The sequence below is a fragment of the Lepus europaeus genome, chromosome 12 (genome assembly GCF_033115175.1).
Source record: "Lepus europaeus isolate LE1 chromosome 12, mLepTim1.pri, whole genome shotgun sequence".
Taxonomy (NCBI): Eukaryota; Metazoa; Chordata; class Mammalia; order Lagomorpha; family Leporidae; genus Lepus; species Lepus europaeus.
In genome coordinates, this window is record NC_084838.1 from 81,596,050 (window position 1) to 81,611,291 (window position 15,242).

Consider the following 15,242-nt stretch of genomic DNA (forward strand, 5'->3'; position numbering starts at 1 on the left):
CCAAAGACAAGAAGAGGAAATTAGAAATCTAAAAAATATTGTTGGGAATCTACAGGATACTATTAAAAAACCCAACATTCGGGTTCTAGGAGTTCCTGAAGGCATGGAGAGAGAGAGAAAGGATTAGAAGGCCTTTTTAGTGAGATACTAGCAGAAAACTTCCCGGGTCTGGAGAAGGACAGAGACATCCTAGTACAGGAAGCTCAGAGAACCCCTAATAAACATGACCAAAAGAGATCCTCACCACGACATGTTGTAATCAAACTCACCACAGTGAAACATAAAGAAAAGATTCTAAAATGTGCAAGAGAGAAACGTCAGATTACTCTCAGAGGATCCCCAATTAGACTCTCAGCAGACTTCTCATCAGAAACCCTACAAGCTAGAAGGGAATGCCAAGACATAGCCCAGGTACTAAGAGAAAAACTGCCAGCCCATAATATTATATCACACAAAGCTTTCATTTGTGAATGAAGGTGAAATAAAGACCTTTCATAGCAAACAGAAATTGAAAGAATTGTCGCCACTCGTCCAGCCCTGCAAACGATGCTTAAATATGTGTTACACACAGAAACACAGAAACATGGTCATCAATACGAAAGAAGTTAAAGGAAGAAAATCTCTCAGTTAAAGATCACAGGGAATTCAAAGCATATATTACAAAATATCGTTGGCAAATGGCAGGGCAAAGTTACTACTTATCAATAGTCACATTGAACGTTAATGGCCGAAAAAGTATGGGTAACTGAGGTTACTAAAAACGAAAAGCAATTCAAATCAACTGTCAATTTACAAAGAGTTTAAAGACTTTAAAAGCTATTATTAAAATTGCTATATTGGTCTATTACGTTATGTTATACGTGTGTACATATTGTATGTCCACATGGGGAAATTTTATTAAGAGTTTTATTTTAATAGGCTTATAGATAAGATTTTCCATAAATTTAAGCTGCTAATATTAATCAAAGATATGTTTTAATTCGTGTGACCTGAATCTCTGTATCATATGTTTTAAACTTGTTGGTAGAAAGAAACTAAAAACATTTTAGATGGTTGTGCTTAAGTTTACTGGCTAAACAAACTACACCATGTTAGATATTTAAGAAGTGTTTCCAAATACATGATTCTTAAAATTTATAGAAGGCATTGGACCTTCTGGTAAATGTTTTCTTAAGTTGTTATCTAATGGTTGAAACTGTTTGCTAAGTTTTCATGTGATATTGCTATTGTCAGCAAGCGATCTAGGACTTGCTCCCTCATTTCTCTATTCTAAGCCCAACTTGTTCTTTCATTTCGCTATTCTCTTCAAGGTAGGAAACTAATTCTATTATGAAGGAATCTGTTAGATGCACAATTTAATCTTTAGACCTTATAAAAGAGATGGCTAACATTTTTCTGTAATAGCATAGCCAAAATAAGAGCTTAAATTATAATATAGCTAGATTTACTTCACCATCAGTGAAGTAAACAGTAAGTAGAAAAAAACCTCCCTTTCAGACCAAAGGGAAAGAAAGTTTGAAAGTGAGAATATAATTTTCCTCATGGGCATTGTCTACCTTAGAAAAACTACTACAGAACATGCCTGTGACTATAGACTTGTAGTTTAAGCTACCGAAGATTAGAGATGGGACTTGAGCACTCCCTTGACTTGCATCCTCTGGTCTGCTTTAACACAAACCAGGAGGGAAAGAAAGCTAGGCATCAGAAGCAATGGGTGGCAGGCCTATTAATGGCTGTTCTGTACAGTGATCTGCCCTCAAGGAGACCCAACAGGCCAGTCCACTGCAGTGGCTTTCAATGTGGTAAGCCTGGGCTTCAGCAGAAGTCAGCTTGTGAAGAGCCCTGGCAGCTCTGCCAAGAGTTGAATCACTGGATATGGACCTGCCCTGGAGTCGAAGGATGCCCAGGTCAGAGCCACAGATCTTATTGGCTCTAAGCTGAAAAGCCCTTCACTCAGCCCAGCTTCCAAAGTGACCACTGCAGCTGAGGGGATGGTCAAGTAGGGTCAGCAACATTGCAGGCAGAACTGTAAATTTCTTGTTAGAGATGCCACCTGCCTTTACCTGGCCAGCTCTCCTCCCAGGCCAGCTAACTGATGAAAGTCAACAGAGTGCCTTCCCCCAGGAGGTTCACACCTCCCTTAGGATGTACCCCATGTGAAGAGATAGATAGGTCTGGGCATCTTAATTTACAAAGCCTAAAGCAAAATCCATAAGCTGTACTTTGGAAATTTACATTCATTAAATAAAAGTTAAAAAAAAAAAGCCTGAAGCCCAACAGATTATTATCAAGCCCCTTCTGTCAGGTTCTATTTGCCTCTCTATCAGAAAACTTAATTGTAGCTTAGACAGCACCTTTCTTAGCTCCTCTAATAATGACTCTGTCCTTTGTTCTAGACCCTGTCTAGTGCACTTGGGCCTCATTTCTTTGTAATCATAACCTCTACTCTACCATCAATGGCTCTACTCCCAACCTGTGTGTACTGATGGTCCTCTTCCCCACTTAATGCTGTATATTTGTTCAAAATTTCTCTACAAACAAACCCCTCTACCTACAAAAGATGAGTGACTTTTCTCCCAGTCTTGGCTGGAATCAGCTTTCTGGTCTGTTGGGTGTTCCCCAATAAACCCTTTCCCTTAAAAAAAAAAAAAAAAAAAAAAAAAGATGGAAGTGCCTTTCTCTGAAGGGAGGAGAGAACTTCCACTTCGACTATGACCTTGTCTAAATATGATCAGAGTCGGCGAACTTGGAAGGCTTCCATAGCCTTGGCAACTCAGGACGGGAGCCTAGGGTGGTTACTGGTGCCATAAACTAGAGTGTCAATTTGTTGGGTCAACAACAGGAGTCACTGTGCACTTGCTCCTCATGTGGGATCTCTGTTCTTAATGTGCTATACATTGTGATTTAATGCTATAACTAGTACTCAAACAGTATGTTTCACTTTGTGTTTCTGTGTGGGTGCAAACTGTTGAAATCTTTACTTAATATATACTAAATTGATCTTCTGTATATAAAGATAATTGAAAATGAATCTTGATGTGAATGAGATGGGAGAGGGAGCGGGAAAGAGGAGGGTTGTGGGTGGGAGGGAAATTATGGTGGGGGGAGCCATTGTAATCCATAAGCTGTACTTTGGAAATTTATATTCATTAAATAAAAGTTAAAAAAAAAGACTTACTATAGGGCAGTTATAATCAAACAGCCTGGTACTGGCACAAAAACAGAAGGAAATTCTAGAAATCAATTCACATATCTACAACCAACTTATCTTTGACAAATGAGCTAAAATCAATCCCTGGAGCAAGGACAATCTCTTTAACAAATGGTGCTAGGGAAACCTGATTTCCATGTGCAGAAGTATAAAACAGACCTATACCTTACACCTTACACAAAAATCCACTCATAATGGATCAAAGACCTAAATCTGTGACCTGATACCGTCAAATTTCTACAGAACATTGGAGAAACTCTGCAACACATTGGCATAAGCAAAGACTTCTTGGAAAAGACCCCATAAGCACAGGCAATCAAATCCAAAATTGAAAAACGGGATTACATCAAGCTGAGAAGCTTGTGCACTGCAAAAGAAACACTTTACGAAGTGAAGAAGCAGCAATAGAATGGCAGAAAATATTTATGATCTACACAACTGATAAAAGAATCTATAAAGAGCTCAAGGAGTTGAACAATAATAAAACAAACAACCCAAGTAAAAAATGGGTGAGAGTTTAACAGGCATTTTTCAAGACAGGAAATTCAAATGGCCAACAGAGACTAGCCATCAGGGAAAGGCAAATCAAAACCACAGTGATGTTTCACCTCACTCCATTACAATGGCTCACATACAGAAATCAACAAATGACAAATACTGGTGAGGATAGGGGTGGGGAAGGTACCCTGGTCAGCTCTTGTTATGAATATAAACTGGTGCAGCCACGGTAGAAAACAGAATGGAGAAATCAGAAATCTTAATACAGACCTACCATATCACCCAACCATCCCACTCTTGGGAATTTATCCAAACCAAAAAAAAAAAAAATCAGCATATGATTACTGTATTCCTAAAGTTGTATTTACGAAATGCATGAAGTTTTTAGACTTTAAATAAATGGTTTCTGGGAGGAAAAAAAAGAAATCAGCATATGAAAGAGTTATCTGTACCCCCATGTTCATTGCAGCACAATTCACAATAGCTAAGATATGGAATCAACCCAGATGTCCATCAACTGTTGACTGGATAAAGAAAATATGGTATATATACACACTATGGAGTACTACTCAACTGTTATTTTTAAAAAATGAATTCCTGTGTTTTGCAACAAGATGGACACACTGGAAACCATTGTACTTAGTGAAATAAGCCAGTCCTGAAAAAACAGATATCATATGTTTTCCCTTATCTGAATAACTAACAGAGTACCTGAAATGTAATGCATTGTAATGAAATAGACATTTGAGATTCAATGATTGTTTATGGCCCTTGTCTCCTCTGCTGAAAAAACAGTGTTTTTTTATACTAATTGTTGAGTTCTTTGACTATGTGTAGGGTTAACTGTACAATCATTAATAAAACTGTAAATATAATTTATAAAAAATAAGAGTGGGAATGACAGAGGGAGGAGGAGGAAGTGTTGGAGCTTGGGTAAGAGAGAGGGTAGGAGGGGAAGTATCACTATGCTCCTAAATCTGTATTTATGAAATACATGAAAGTTGTATAACTTAAGTAAAATTTTTAACAATTCTATTAAAAAAAGAAATATGTAGTTGGTAGTTTTCAGACTGAAAACCAAACTCTGAGTTGATAGAACACTACAGTTGGTTAAACAATTCATGTTTTTCCCTAGTCAGTGAAGAGTCTTCAAGGGAGTCCATTAAGGGTCTGGTGTCCCAGGATCACTCAAAGTTCATTATTATTTATCAGCTTCAGCTGGTTGTACCTTCTCATGTTGAAACACAACATTCAGTTTTGCTCTCTTGAGTAGCCTGTAAAGGAAATGTTTTCCCCTTTTATCAAGAAAAAAGAAGCAACTTGCATAGAAATGTGGGCAGCATGATTGTATTTCAGAAAAAAAAAATTAGAAAATACACTCATATTTTGCTGTAGTTATGGTTGTATTTGTTGTAGAGAGCCATGGAAGTATTGGAAGGAAATTAGTTTAAATTACTATTTTTTGAAAATTTTATTGTGTTTGCATCTACACTGTGTTGTTTTCTGGCAAGATGACAAACTGTCCACGTTTGTCTAGGACTGAAAAACTTGACAAAGACAAGCATGAGTGACTATGGTACTCTGAAACAACAAATAAAGAAATAAAAGCTATCTTGGTCTGGATTTGGTGATCTTGGAATAATTTGAGAAAAGAGTTATAGCTCCTTTTAAAAATGTGGGGCCAGCACTGTGGCGCAGCAGGTTAAAGCCCTGTCCTGAAATGCCAGCATCCCGTATGAGCACCGGTTCGAGTCCTGACTGCTCCTCTTCCAATCCAGCTCTCTGCTATGGCCTGGGATAGCAGTAGAAGATGGCCCAATCTGATGAATTATTAATATTCAGAATATATAAGGAACTCAAAAACCTCAATAATAATAAAAATCCAGCTTAAATTGGGCAAAGGAAAATACATATTTCTAGAAAGAAGAAATTAAAATGGCCAACAATTAAATGAAAAAAGTGTCCAGTATCATTAGCTATGAAAGAGCTGTAAATGAAAACCACAATTAGATAGCATCTTATTCCAATGAGAAAGACAAATACTAGCAAGTGTTGATGAGGATGTGGAGGAAATTATTACAATCAGGAAGAACATGATGGAGCTCCAAAAATACTGAAAACAGACATCCCGCGTACTACAGGTATCCCACCTCTGGACATACATCCAAAGGAAATAGAATCAGCATGTAAAAAGAAATACCTGAACTCCTAAGTTCATAGCAGAACTAGTAACATTAATAGTTATAGTTATAGTTATAGTAGTTATAGTAGTTAATATTACACTAACCAAGTTACCCATGGATGACTGAATGGATAGGGAAAATTTGATACACACACACAATGGAATATTATTCAGACAGAAAAATTGATGAAATTCTGAAATTTGCAGCAAAATGGAGGGAACTGGAGGTCATTATGTTAAATGAAATAACCAAGATGTAGAAAGAGAAATATCACATATTCTTTCATATGTGGAAGATAAACAAACAGTCCATCTGAACTTAGAATAATAATTACTAGAGGCTGTGAAGGATATGAATATGGGAAATATAGAAAAAGGTTAGATTATATATACTTGCACAGATAAAAGTAATATGTTCTAGTGTTCTATAACACAATGGGATAAATATAGAACAAAATAATGTATTACATACAGAATAAAGAAATAGAAAGAGGTGCTGATAGGCCCTAAACATAAAGAAAGATGGGAAAATACTAATTACCTGACTGGATCTGTTTATACTGTACTAGGTATTGAAGTGTTATACTGTATCTAATAAAAAATATACAAGTATTACATGTTAATCAAAGAAATAGAAAAATGCTATCCAGTGGTGGTGTCCTGTGGAAGTTCTTTTCTAATCAGAACAGGGAACAGAGTCTTTTGCTGAGTATGAGGCTGGTGGAGCAGCAGAGCTAGTTTGGAGGAGAATGAAAAGTGAGTTGGGGAAAGAAGTGGGGTAGGTTTTCAAGCTGTATGCAATCCAAATTTGGTTCAACGTGGTGACTCCAAAAGGAGACCAAAATGAATAGATGTGTGCATTACCCCAGATCTGTCCAGCTAGTGGTACATGTGTCCAAGCACAGCACCTGGGAAATTTGTGTTGGGTTTGGCTCAAGTTGCATTTATGTCAAAAGGGTGATATGGAAAGGGAGGGCAAGGTGGATAAGAATATATTCAGAGGGAGAGTGGTGATAGTTCATGGAGTATAAACCTGATCTGCAGGGAAATGAGAGTACCAAGTGGAGTTGAGCAACAGTGAAAAGGTGGTGGAATCAAAAGACGTGGAGTGGCAGAATTTGTGGACATAGACAGCAGAGGGAGTAGGCAACAAGACACAACTGTGATCACAGAGGGAGAGTGAGATACAGAACACTGATTAACGCTTTCCAGATAATTCAACCAGGATTCCACATGATAGGCATTCTATCATCACAATCAATAACAGAGCAACTCTCCACCCTGTCAATCCCAGTGCTAATTGAGAAGTTATGTAGTGAATGTGGTTATTGTCAGTAAAAAAGACTCAGGTATGGAGATACGAAGGACCCACAGGCTAGTTCTCTGCAACAGCCTTAAAACCATGAAAATTGTGGTAATTGTGACAAGGAAACAAAAAGGGAATGCACTTTGACTGGAGCTTTTCAAAATACAAATCACATTACAAACCACAAATATGGATTTTGAAATGTGGTACTTATAGATAAAATGGAATACAATTCAACTATTAAAAAAAGGAATGAATTCTTGTCATTTGCGGCAACATGGATAGAACTGGAAGTCATGTTAAATGAAATAAGCCAAGCACACTAAAAAATAAAGAAATAAACAAGTACCTCATGATCTCTACTCATAAGCAGAATAGAAAAAAGTTGATCTCCGGGTAGGCATTTAGTCTAGCAGCTACAACACTGTTTAAAATGGCCAGCTCTGACTCTTGACTTTTGCTTCCTGCAAATGTGGAACTTCATGGGGAGACAAGGTGATGGCTCAAGTGATTGGGTTCCTGACACCCAAATGGAAGACTTTGATTGAGTTCTGAGCTTCCAGATTTGATTAGGCCCAACTCCAGCCACTACAAGCAAGCATCTGAGAGCAAGCAGCAGATAGGAGCTCCCTTTCTCTCTCTCTCTCCCTCCCTCCCTCCCTCCTTCCCTCCATCTCTCATATATATATATATGTATATATATACACACATATATATCACTATATATATATATATCACTCCCTCTCAAAATAAATAAATATGTGCTTTAACCTGTTCTTGTAGAACGTAAGAGCATAAATGTTGTTAGCAGAAGAGGAAGGGAAAAGACTGATTATCAAATACTATGTTGTAAGTTAGAAAGGAGTAAGAAGTTCTAGTGTCCTATTACACTGTAGGGGAACTATGGAAAATTATAAGGTACTGTATATTTCTCTTTGAAATACTAGATGAAAGGAGTTTGAATGTTTTCACCATAAACAAAAATCAAATGTTTGAGGAAATACATATGTTTACCCTGATTGTGCATTACACAGCATATATATGATAGAAACATGACATACACATGTATAGAAACATGTACATTGTGCTGTGTGTCAGTTAAATTGTTTTTTTTTAAAAAAAAAAAAAGAAGAAGAAATCACAAATAACAGAAAGGAATGAGATAAAGTGACTTGGTGACTCAGGAATGACACAAGGCGCCATTTGGAAAGAGAAGCTTCTAAACACTAGAAAAGTAGAGGAAAATTAATTACAATTAGTGCTGACCAAGGACAAAGAGGTTACTTACACCCTTCTCCTAAGTTTCTGTAGGACAATAAAGCTGGATCAGAAACTGGAAGGAATTAAGAAGAAACAGATGCCACTTTAGATGACAGTAGCCACAGTCACAAGTGGCACGAAGACCATCAGGTAAGCAACGTCATCAAGTGTGTCCTCAATGATATCCTTTTTCCTTTTTAAAATCATGATCTACTTGGTATAGAATAACAAGAAATACACCCAATACATAACAATTGATATGCAGACATCTTGGTGAAGTATAATTTCTTAGGGAAAGCACATTTCGGATTTTTCTTGCTGGCTGAAGAACCTGTTTCTCTGTACTTATCCATATCTAAAGAAAATCTAAGTCATAAGGGGGCCTTCCCAACTGATACTGCTTACTCTAAATGCAACTTTGAATTTAAAAATATAACTCTGGCAGTCCATTGCACAATTTACCTTTTCTTGTCTTGAAACAGCACAGAACTATTGGCCAAATTCTGTAATTTGAAAATACTTAAAAACAAAAAAGTCTGATATCTTGAAACAGAATGCTTTTTTGGGCTTCTTTCCTGCTAAATCCAGCAGGAACTCTAGGTTGCAGCCATCCTGACAGGTGTACAAATAAAATCAGAGCCGCTCCTTACCCTGTCAAACCACTAGCACTGACTTTAGAGACCCAGATTTCCTACAATGAGCATTCAAAGACCCCACAACATTTGAAGGCTTTCTGTAACGTCTTATTTTTCTTAAAAGATACAAAAAAGAAGGATACATTAACCAAGAAAAAATAATAAAGTGCTTGAAAGAATACAAATTATTACTCAACCAGTGGGCAGAAATCTCCAAGGAAGCTCCTTAAAGAAAATGTTTACATTCATTATATATCTATAAAAGGATTCATCTAACAATGTATTACAAACAAAACTCACAAAACTGTTTATGAGCTCAGCTGGAGTGAAAGGATAAAATGCAGACCAATTTCTTGCCAACTGGTTTAAATAAATTATAGGCCCAGATCCAAGGAAAAAGCAGGGTAGAGGTTTAGGGCACAAAAGGTAGGCAACTCACATTTTCTGATCATCAAATATGAACAAGCTTTGTGCTCAGAACTTTACAGAAAGTTTCTTATTTAATCCTGAAACTAACTTTATGGTAAATAAATGGCATGTTCTGTGAAGCAAAGTGGGGTTCGATGAGTTTGTATATAGTCCAAGGTGACACAGCCCATAAAAGGTGTTCAGATTATTTGACTTCAATGAAAGTCATGTAAAGAAATCCATTACAGTAATTTTGTATCTTTTAAAAAATAAAAAAGCCCAAATGAAAGTAATTCTAGGGCGCCTTCCCTTGCCCCTTCATATGCACCTAACTAATAATTGACGAAGTATAAATACACAGCTCTGTGATGTAACGGAGTCAATCTCAGCTTGTTAGAGTAGGTGACTCTCGGGACTCATTCTAACCCTGCTGTTTTACAATGGCATTTCAAATCTTGAAAAAACGATATGTGCAGGATTAAATGTACTAATAATTAAAATTAAAGGATTAACTTCTCTGTTTATAAACCGATAGCTGGCGGACCAAATGGAGCCTTCAAACTTGTTTTCTGATCAGAATCAGATTTGAATGGGACAGATTATACAGTATCTAGCTTGCTAAAGGCTTAGCTTTCCTCTTCCCTATAATCTTAAACCCAGCCAAATTCACATATTTATGTTAACTGCCTGACCCTTGGAGGCATTTGAGCTTGTAATCACCAGACAGGATGCTACAGAAAGTTCCTTCTAGCTCCCATACTCTGTGGCTCTTTAATTCAGAATAATTGAAGTATGTACCTAGATCTACCCAGATTTCAAAGAAAAAAATTTCAGCTCAAAATTTTGTATAAGGAAAAGGAATCCTAATTAAAAGATGTTCAGATGATATTTGTATTATGGGAAGGAAAATGGGAATATGATATTTGCTTAACATTTAAATAAAGTAAAATATTTAGATTATAATCCTCTGTCAGGAAATCAACAAATATCTATTAGACATCAACACTGTGCATGGCATGAAGTTAGACACTGGAAAAACTCAGGGGGTTAACATATATCTTTTATCATCCAAGAGGAAGCTTCCATGTATTTTGTAAATTAACAATATATCAGCCTCTATATAATTCATTATATGTCTTGGTTCCTGAAAAGTGGCAGCTAGATTTAAAATACAAAATTAAAAGTAGTTTTTCCTAAGTAATAAATTTCAAGGAGATATATTCTGATAAGTCAAAAAATGGCCAACCATTCTCTTTGACCACACTGAAATAAATAAGCAGCAAAGTAACTGGCTTATGAACTATAAAAGAAGAGAGATATTTTAAAGTTTGTGAAATAAAAAGTCACTCAGACAAGGCAAGATAAGGCAAGATATAATTCTTTATCTTTTCTTCATTACAAGAATTCTTGCCCAGAATGTCAGATGATCCTCTAGGTTCTAAACACAGTATAAAATTTGGGGAATATCAGGCAAATTTCTTCTATTTTAAACAAAGGTGAAGCACAGGTCTAAAATCTTTTGTTGATAGACTTAATACCACTGCTCTATGAATGTAGGTCCCTCTGGAACAATGGTAGCACAGACTCAGTGTTCAGGAAATACTTGCCATCATTTGTGTTGTTATTGTCATTGTCACTCCTCATTACAAGAGCCAGCTTCTTCATAGGAAGCCCAAGCATTGTTAGCTGGTGTTTTCCAATGTGATTTCATTTTATAGTTAAATACTTGAGAAGTCAGGTTCACAGATATAAAAATCAAAGTACTAAGCAGTAGGTACATGTCAAAGAGGTGGATGCTGAACAAGATGATTTTCATTATTGCTGAGTATTATGTCACCCATTTAACTTGACTCCAAATTCCTGAAATTGCATAACTGCCATACCGCCTTCTATGATCCAGTGGCCAAATTCTATCATTTTAAAATTAGCAAATATCTTACAAGAAGCATAAAAGGTCTTCATTTCCTTCTCTATCCCCAAAAAGATGATAATTAGATCTTAAACCAACTAGAGCCCAGATTTAAAGGTAGAAAGTGATAGCAACAATGTGGAGTTGGTGTAGGACAACAAGTTGACAAAAGGGACTTTCCTATGAACTACAGTGCTTTTTATTTATTGTCTATTTTCCTACATGTTCCCACAACCAGGTGCTTACACATATCATTGCTACTATGCTTTTTTAAGTCCCTTATCTAAGTCCCTTCTCTGACTTTCTGTGCATAGTGAGCAACTCCACTGTAATTTTGCTCATTATTAAGGGCATATGGCCTCACAGAAATCCTGTCACATGAGTTATTGGTAAATCACTGCCGAGTAAATAAATATATGAAATTGCAAATCACATTTTTATTTAACAGTAAAAGGCCTAACTTGGTAAAAATTCATCAAGACCAAAATCAACTTGCATGACCTAAAGTATACTATCCAATAAGAAAATTTTTCATATTTTTGAGATACCTCCCTTTATTCAAATCATCACCTATATATCCTGACTCTGAAAAATCCTCTACACTCTAATTTTCAAAGACTATTTGCTACAAAAAATTTTAGCTAAACATGTCAATGTGGATTATAATGGGCAGTAAAATCTATTGTGGATTCAAAGTCAGAAGGACAAGTCTGACATAGGCAAGATCTTGAGCAGGCTGCTTCCTGTGATGCTTTTATTCATCCTCATAGCAACCCCCATGAGGAAGCAATGTAATCTTCCTAGTGCCTCAGGGTAAACAAAGGCTCTGGGTGGGAACGTTAGCCCTTGCTTAAACAGCTAGTATGCAGAATGGCTGGACTTCAAACCAGATCTCTCTGGTCCCAAAGCCTATTCATTTCTCATGATAACTCGCTTAATCAGCAAACAAAATCCAAGTGGAAATATCTTCATGCAAGTTGAGAAATACACATAAAAATGGAAATTTGAATAGAAGCTCATTCCAATAATTTAAAAATTAAACCTCAGGCTTTGATTCAAATTATTACTGTTAAATAAACTTCTTACAGATATGAAAAGATTTTTCCACTGTATAAAAAGCCCAGTTCTATAGTAGAGATCAGTATGATGCTTTGTTTTTGTTTTGTTTTTCTTTTTCTGTGTTTTACTGTTTTAAGAACCTGAAAATTGGAGCAGGCATTGGCGCAGCAGGTTAAGCTGTCAGTTGCGACATCCCATATCTGAGTGCTGATTCAAGGCCCAGCTCCTCCAGTTCCCATCCACCTTCCTGCTGATGTATCTTCAGAAGAAGCTTTTGATGGCTCAACTGCTTGAGATCCTGCCACCCACAGGAGAAATATGGCTGCAGTTCCTGGCACCTGCCTTCCTTCCACATGGCCTACCCTGGCTTTGGATGGCATTTTGGGAGTAAACCAACAGATGGAAGATATATATCCATCTAGTTACCTTTTCCTATCTCACTATCTCTCTTTCAAATATATGAAAATAAATAAAAAATAAACATTATAAAAATAACCTGGGAGCTGGTGTCGTGGCTCCCAGGTAAAGCTGCTGCCGGTGACTCTGCTATCCCATATGGACACCTGTTCAAGTCCAGTTGTTTCATTTCCAACCCAGCTCCCTAATATTATGCCTGGGAAAGCAGTGGAGCATGGCTCAAGTGCTTGGACCCATAAACCCATGTGGGTGACCTGCAAGAAGTTCTGGGCTCTTGGCTTGAGACATGCCCAACTCTGGCCATTGCAGCCATTTGGGGAATGAACCAGAAGATGAAAGATAATCTCTCTTTCTTTCTCTTTCTCTTTCTCTCTCTCTCTCTCTCTCTCCCTCCCTCCCTCCCTCCAATATTGCCTTTCAAATAAATAAATAAATCTTTAAAAAGAATAAAAGAAAGAAAGAGAGGGATGAAGGAGAGGGAGAAAGAGAGAAAGAGAAGAAGAAAGAAAATCTGAAAGTAATTTTCCCCACATTGTATTTTGGAAACAATCTCTTCATAAGGGTAGAAAAGGGTATGATCTTGCACAGTGTCTGCAGGTATAACAAATCAAATATTATAATTTTTATTTTTGGCTGTCCATATTTACTTCAAAATATGGGAGAAAAATAATTTTCAGGGACATGCTTTCTCTAGAAGCATTTCCATTTCCAAATCAGGAAGTAATAAGAGTTTCCAAAAGAATGGGAGGGAGGACTTGTGTGTTCAGTGTATGTCCAGTGCTTGATTAGATAAAGACATCCTGACTGAAGAGTCACAACTGTAATAATTACTGGGAAACGTCTATCATCTTCAACACCCCAAAATTCTCTATTGAAATCCTGTTCAGAGAATTGTCTGTGTTCGACTCCCCCACCACTGGGAATTCCTCCAGCTACATCTCTGCAGAAGGCAATATTGTGCTTATCCATGGAGGGGAGGAAGTTAATCAGCTGAGATGCTGTACTATTTTTTTAAAATACCAAATCACTCATGATATTGATTTTTGGCTGTTTATACAACTTTAACTCTTCAGAATTTAATATGAGGAAACCAGTGTGATTTTTTTTTCTTGCAAAGACCTTTCTTTTTGGACAAGATCAGTACTTTAAGGGTGAACACATATTTTGTAAATTGGTCCACTGACTGACAAACTAACAGATTTGAAGCCAGCTGTCACCCTTTATTAGTTACACCCATAAATCCAGCCTGCTACCAAGCTCATTCTCAGTGTCCCTGTATCATGAACACAGTATGGATGGGGTGGGGTGGGGGGATGCTATCTTTCTCTTTTTAAGAGTATTTCATGTGGAAATGTGAAAAATTGGCTGTGTTCTGTCGATTGATTTTCTTCCACATTTTCCTAAGAGGAAATTTATGACATATATTTTTTCCTTCTTCTCTCAAAATGCCCACCTTTCAGTCATGTATTTGGACACCAGTTCTGACTAATGCATTGAATCTAAACTCCATCAGTCCCTGATGGCACAATATTCCTGTTTTGCTCCTCCTCTCCAGAAAGAAGTTACTCTACCTTCTTGTTAAAAGAACTCACAGACTTGCAACGTTACTAAATAAAGGATAATAATGCTAGCTGAGCCTTTATGTTGTACCATCAATATGAATTTTAAAAGAGTGTCATCAAGAAAATCATCTTCAAAGATACTTTCTGCATGCTTAAGTACAACTGCTGAGATGGAGCTGGGGTGCCTGCTGGAACTCTGATACCCTGGGCTTTTTGGTGTTCTGATTCTTCCTTCACTAGCAGAGGCAGTGAATTTAACACTCAGATTTGCTCTGACAGGCTGACAACTGATATCACAAGACCACAGCTAAGAGTGGTTTATTACTTTTAGTGGGATTTATTTAATTCAGTCTCACAGCCTGAGGGTGGGGTAAAGATTTAACTTGAAATTAAATTCCAGCAGGAGACCTTTTAATATAAGAAAAATGGGCAGAAGGATAAATGACATGCTCAATTGCAATGAATTTTTTTTAAAAGAGGCTATATTTAACATGGAAAAAAAATCACACAAAATCATTTTAGTTGTATGACAGATATAGAGAGAAAAAGTGCAGATGAGCCAGTAATGATGATAGAACTTAAAAGAGAACTATCTAAAGGAAAGTTTTTGACACACTAGAATTTCTTCAATCCATCCCCCACCCCCACCCCCCAAAAAAAATCCCAGTTTATGAATGCTTTCCGTCAATGTCTGGATAAGTTGATAAGAAATCCCAAGTGTTCTCTGTTGCTTAACTTTAAACTATACAGTAATTCTGGATGAAATAACAGAGTCCAAGCAAGCCATGGGTAGAA